This window comes from Engraulis encrasicolus, chromosome 19 (genome assembly GCF_034702125.1).
Source record: "Engraulis encrasicolus isolate BLACKSEA-1 chromosome 19, IST_EnEncr_1.0, whole genome shotgun sequence".
Taxonomy (NCBI): domain Eukaryota; kingdom Metazoa; phylum Chordata; class Actinopteri; order Clupeiformes; family Engraulidae; genus Engraulis; species Engraulis encrasicolus.
In genome coordinates, this window is record NC_085875.1 from 51,028,506 (window position 1) to 51,034,846 (window position 6,341).

A 6,341-nucleotide genomic window follows, 5' to 3' on the forward strand; every position below is an offset into this window, starting at 1 on the left:
AATTTGAAATCTGTGGCACTGGATTGTAGCTTTTGAATCTAGGTTTGCCATTGTCTTAAAACAGAGGTGGACAAACCGCGTGACACATTTGCCCCAGCCAATATAATGAACCAGCTGAGCCTAATTACCACTTAAGCCAGGTTGATGAGGTAATTAGTGAAATCACCTGTATTGGGAGCACAAACAGAAGGAATATCTAAGCAGGTTGTGTATTCAGTCGATCCACTTACACAGACTTCAGTCTCAGGACAGACTGATGGTCAAACTACTATATTTAGGCAAATTTGCTCTTTTGCAACACAATATCAATTCCTTGCTGCCTTGGACCACTAGTATCTACTAGTGCTAGTATCAAGCAAGATATTGCAAAGCTGCATGACTGTTATATTTGTTTATTATATGGTGTGACGTCATCGGTCGAATGCTCCATTCATTTCAACGGGGCTCCCCAACGTTCGCACGTCTGTTATTTTTCGATAACGGACGGGTTGGTCTATAACAGACCGCTGTCAATGGCAACAAGACTTTTCACTGCTAAAGCGACTTTTCAACAAGACTCTAATCAGCTGCTGTGATAGACAACACCTGTTGTCCTGGCTACCTAGCTGTTGCCTAGCGGTGTTCCACAACGGCACTGTTTTGTTTTGCGCAGCAACAATCTTTTAACATTAAAAACTATAATAGACTTAACATTAAATAGGCCTAAAGAAATGTCCCCGCCATGTGTGAATCATTTAAGTATATCCATATAATAAGCGGGTTAACTTTCGGCGAGTCGGTCGCTTTGTGGAATAGCAGCACTTCAGAGAGAACAAGACCCCTCCGCTCCGCCCCGGGGTCTAAAGATTCTCTCTGTCGTGCTGCTATTTCCACGGTAGCGACCTTCTCGCCGAACGTTAACCCTTACGTGTTTCACCTGTGGGCCTACAATTCATGGAGGAACATCTGTACTAAAGCTGTGAATGTTCCTTGGAATGCCTAGGCTACAAGGCAGTCAATACAACTGTATTGAAGAGTGCCATTACTCCACAGCACACAAGTGAACACTGCACACTGCACACAACAAAATTGCATTTATGCCTCACCCGTGCAAGGGGGCAGCCCTCAGTGGCGCCCCATGGGGAACAGTGCGGTGGGACGGTACCATGCTCAGGGTACCTCAGTCATGGAGGAGGATGGGGGAGAGCACTGGTTGATTACTCCCCCCACCAACCTGGCGGGTCGGGAGTCGAACCGACTTGGTGGGTCAGGAGTCGAACCCGCAACCTCTGGGATGCAAGTCTCACGCCCTAACCGCTCACCCATGACTCTCAACTTAAGTACAGATTTTGGGAAGCCACTCTTTCCAACATCACATACAGTTGTATTGTATGTACTCTATTGAACTACTGCAGGGATTTCTTGAAAAAACATAAGTCATTCCAAGGAGCATTCACAGCTTTAGTACAGATGTTCCACCAGGTATTAACAGCTACCTGTACAATCCTAGGCCCACAGGTGAAGCACACAAAAGTCATACAACTTCGCAATCTCTTGCTTGATACTGGCAGTGGGTCAGCTGGTTCATTACGGTATATTGGCTATATTTGGAATATGTGGCACTGGACTTTGGAATCCAGGTTGCCCATCACTATCACCATTGTTTTGTATTTTCATGGGCCTGGTGGACCCAGTAGAATTAATCTAAATTTCAACACATTTTCCACAGAGTGATTTTACTGTGCATAGATTTTTTTTTTTATCACACAGCTGAGGCAATATGTTTTTATTGGGTAGCTTTATGCAGCAAAATGTCCATTTCTATTCTGGGCTGGATTGGGCGATAAATAGGGCCCGGGCACTTTCGGATTTAAGGGGGACCCCTCATTATTATTAGTGCCGGAGAACTGACTCACCGGTGGGCCCCGCACCCTCATGGGCCCCTATTTTCAGTAATGTAAAAAATAAAACAATGGGGGCCCACGAGGGTGCGGGGCTCACCGGGAAATGCCCGCCATGCCAGATGGCCAGTCCAGCCCTGTTTCTATTCAAGATTTTGACTCTCACCATTATTTTCTATTTTCATGGGGCTGGTGGCCCCGGTAGACTTCATCCAAATTTCAAAATATTTTACACAGTGTGTTTTTACTGGGTGTAGAACATTTTTACTATAGGGCCAGGGCCAAGGCCATATCTTTTCATAGGGGGCAACTGATGCACCCTAATGGTGGTGCTAAGTATTCATGAAAAAGGTAACATTAGTGAATGGGTAGCATGAATTCTGGAAATAAACAACTAAGAATCTTACACAGTGTACATTTAAAAGCAGTGCAAAAACTGATGAAACAGACGGTTAGAATGAAACAGAAATTTGAAAATGTACTTCCATTCTGGAAGGTAACAGAGATTAAGAGCATGAACCAAAACAAACACTGCAATGGCCACAGGTACGTTACCAATGTCGTTGAGGACTCTCTGCCGATCACACGCACACGAAGACAATACGTTTCAGCTGGACCGTCCAGATCAACATCCTGGAAAACAGTAAACAAAACCCATGATTGAAGCCGTAAGCGGTATTTGTGGGCGCAAGTTTGGGGCATTTCTGTCCACCCTAACACACCCAGAGATGGGAAAAGTAGTAGAGTAGTATATTTAGTATAGTTTATGATGAAAGGTATGAGGAGGATGTTGACTTGTGTGCCCTCACACTGCCTGTTTAGGCAATTGAATGTGAGATCAAACTGATGTTCAATTACCTCTCTTCGTTTTTGGTGTGGCTATGACCCCATTCTGGAGTATGTTTCTCAACAGCATCATTGGTAACTACAGTAAAAACTTTGCTTGCATGCAATTTCCCATTGGCAAAATACCAAGTCGCTAACTAACAACGGTGCTTTTGAGAAACAGGGTCATGATCTTTTCACGAGTGTTGGTGAGAAACTTTACACATGCAGCTAAGTATACAGTGTGCAAAATTGTTACAATACATTACATTACACTTAGCTGACGCTTTCATGTATTCAAAGCGACTTACATTTATTACTTTTCAGGGTATTGGTTACAGGCCCTGGCGCAATGTGGGGTTAGGTGCCTTGCCTTAGGCACTTTAGCCATGGATGGAGATGTAGTGACAGGTCAGGGGAGATTCAAACCTGCAACCAATAGATTGAAAAAACAACTCTCTAACCACTAGGCCACGGCTGCCCCACCAGCACAATTATTAGTATTTTGAACATATTGGCCCTTTTAGGCACATTGTCAACCAAAAATTGCATGAGAGAGAAAGATATGTCAAACCCCACCCATCCAATGCAAAAGAGTCTGCTCAAAGTTTGGTCTCCTAAGGGGGAGTTGTCTAAGGTGAAACTATGAGAAAACTATTACCCTACAGCACGATCGTATTCCAGAACTAAAACCTATATTGAGTTTAAGTTTTCTTCTAAGATAACTTCTGCTGCTTCAGTAATGCGGCCTTCGCAATGTGCCACAGCAAGTGCAACACCCTCATGGGTAGATAGAGACCTGCAGAGATCTACAAATCAGAGATGACTGGTGTTGGATTGAACGTGAAATTTGGCAAAGGGTTTGTGATGATGTGAGGGTGCTTTAGCAAAGCTGGAATTGGGCAGATTCGTGTTTGCAAAGAACACATAACTGAGGCCAAGATGGCACATCAATGCAAGAAGGTTTGGTGTGTCCTCCAGCAGTGTCCAGAACGTGGATGAGATGCCAGGAGACATGTCAGGTAGCACAGGAGGAGCCCACCAGAGCCCAACAAAATGAGCCTCGCAGGCCACTGATGTGTGCGATCTCCCTATGCCACCTAATAACAAAAAAGACAGATCTAGCTGCCGAGTTGTAACATACCACTTTGTCTGGCTCTTCATTCAGGTAGACCGTCAGCTCCTCAGCATGCACTCCCTCTTCACATCAATGTTGTCAGTCTGCGTATGAGGGCCGGTCAATGTATGCCAGGAAACAAACATGCAGGAAAAACATTTTAACCAACAGGAAGAATAAACGCAGTACAGGTACAACCACATTAAACAAAGGACACATCTCATTTATCTAGTAGCGTAGTGTATCGTTGGTACTGGCAGTGAAGTGGTACAGTACGTCACTGTTTGATATGGCATGGTGCAGCTCTGACACTTTTCCATTAGCCCCAAGTACTCGGTACCATTTCAGCACTCAGCCCTGGTTCCAAACGTACTGAAGTGATGCCAAAATGTGATGTCTGACCTCAAAAAGGTACACTGTGCAGGAAATGGTCAAAAAAGGTACTGCAACTACGCTGCTAATTGAAACTGGGCTGCCTATTGCCAAATTTGACCTTTTCATGAAAGCTTACCAAGTAATAAACTAATATTTTCTAGTATGGCCCAAATACAGTCATTTCTGCAGCTAAAAATGACTATTTCTGGAAATTCAAAATGGCGGACCATGGAGAAGATCCCCCTTTTCATGTATGAAAATAGCAATTTTTCCGTCATAATGAATACTTAGAATTTGATGGTGGTGGTAAGTATTCATGAAAAAGGTAACATCAGTGAATGGGTAGCATGAATTCCGGAAATAAACAACTAAAACTCATACACAGTGTACCTTTAATTCCCCTGATCATTTCATGGGAATCACAAGCCAGACAGACATGAGAATCAAATAAAAAAATAAAATAATAATAAAACAGAGCAGCAACCACATCAACTGACCTGCAAAAGACTGTTATATCATTGCCCAGGACTGCTGTGTGTAAAGCCAGCTGTAGTTAGAACTGAGGTGAAGACAATGAGTTCAAAACTGGCTGAAGGATTGAAATTAGTGGGAGAAATGCAATATGACCCAAGACACCCTACTTCTCCCCATTACATTAGATCTTGAAATTTTAGCATTACTGTGATGCATGGCAGTGTGCATGTTTTACCTGAGTCATGGGCACCAGGATCCTCTGTATCTTCCTTGCATGAGAAGCACCTTTCTTGCTGAAGACCCGGAGCAGTGTTGTTGAAAGACCATCCAGCTCTGAGAAGAAATTCAACAGCAAACCAACTGTCATGATCCTCTTGAACTTGGCACTTAACTTGAAACAGGGCACAAAACACATACCTACAAAATACTTGTAACTTAAGACTTGTGACAAAGGTTACAAAAAGGCCTGATGGTCTTACTAAAATGAGGAAATAAACACACACAAAAAAATCAACAAATAACTTACCTCGCACATGTTAAAAAGAGCAAGCCATCTGGATTTAAAAAACTGCAATCGTGGGGGCATCACAAATTACTTCATGCCTTCAATGAGCAAAGGTCTTGGTCAGTTGAGCTGAGGACCAAAACGTCTTGAATTTCTGTTGTGACCAGAAAGACAGATAAACTAATATAGGTGAAGGAGACAGCTATGCAGAGAAAAATGTAAAATAATTACAACAGATTTCACACACACACACACACACACACACACACACACACACACACACACACACACACACACACACACACACACACACACACACACACACGAGCTAATAGTCATAGATTAGATAATACACAAAAACTTTCATCACCTTTTTCAGGGGCACCTTGTGAGAGGTAGCTGAGGTGAGGACCCTACAAACATCTTGAATGCTGAGGAATTAATATAGGTGAAAGAGACAGTTATGCAGAGAACAAAAACCCAAATAATAGTAACATATTCTACAAAGAAATTCAGTAAATGATTAATCACAAAAAATAACAAATTAACAGTATTTATATTTGCAACAATATGCATTTCTACCTCACTCAAGGTACAGTATATATTGAATGTAAATGCACTGGAATATCCTAAAGTGATCATTGATACAAAAAACTTGCTATGTCCTTTTTACACAACAAATGTAGAAGATCGAGTTTGAGGGAATGAGGGACAGAAGGGCGTTTGCATGTGTGTTTCACTAGATACTACTGGGATTTACTTTCAACTATTTCAAAGGTCATAGCCAATTAGGCCTACATACATTGGTAAGTGACCCACGACATGAATCAAACCAGCTGCAAACTGCAGCATCTAGTTCTACACACGACGCACCCATTCAAACGCGCACCCATACACAAGCACACACAGCCCCTTGTGTCACGCAGTCTCACGTCTCGTCTTTTTTCAAACCGAAAAGTTCCACCGGCTAATCAACATTTACTGTGGCCGTACACACACCGAAATCAGCGGTAACTTTACTTCCCCTGTGTCATTGATGTGTGTAGAGCTAGCTACTGATGGTATCTACGACTGTCCTGGATACATTTGAAATCAGACGCACACGGGTCTCGCAACGTCAATGCATAGAACTAATACAACGTTAATGAACCAGCTGTTGTCACCT

At 42.8% G+C, this 6,341-nt stretch overlaps 1 long non-coding RNA gene across 2 annotated transcripts; it reads right to left on the minus strand.

Moving 5' to 3' along the window:
- Positions 1-2,406: 2,406 nt before the first annotated feature.
- On the minus strand, positions 2,407-5,164 carry LOC134434790 (uncharacterized). 2 transcript variants are annotated; one of them, XR_010031929.1, is made up of 3 exons: positions 4,907-5,164; positions 3,850-3,926; positions 2,407-2,513 (listed from the first exon to the last, which is right to left on the minus strand). It is a non-coding gene; the product is annotated as an uncharacterized LOC134434790 (long non-coding RNA). The 2 variants fall into 2 exon arrangements; XR_010031930.1 differs by lacking the exon at positions 4,907-5,164 and adding an exon at positions 4,695-4,793.
- Positions 5,165-6,341: the final 1,177 nt, after the last annotated feature.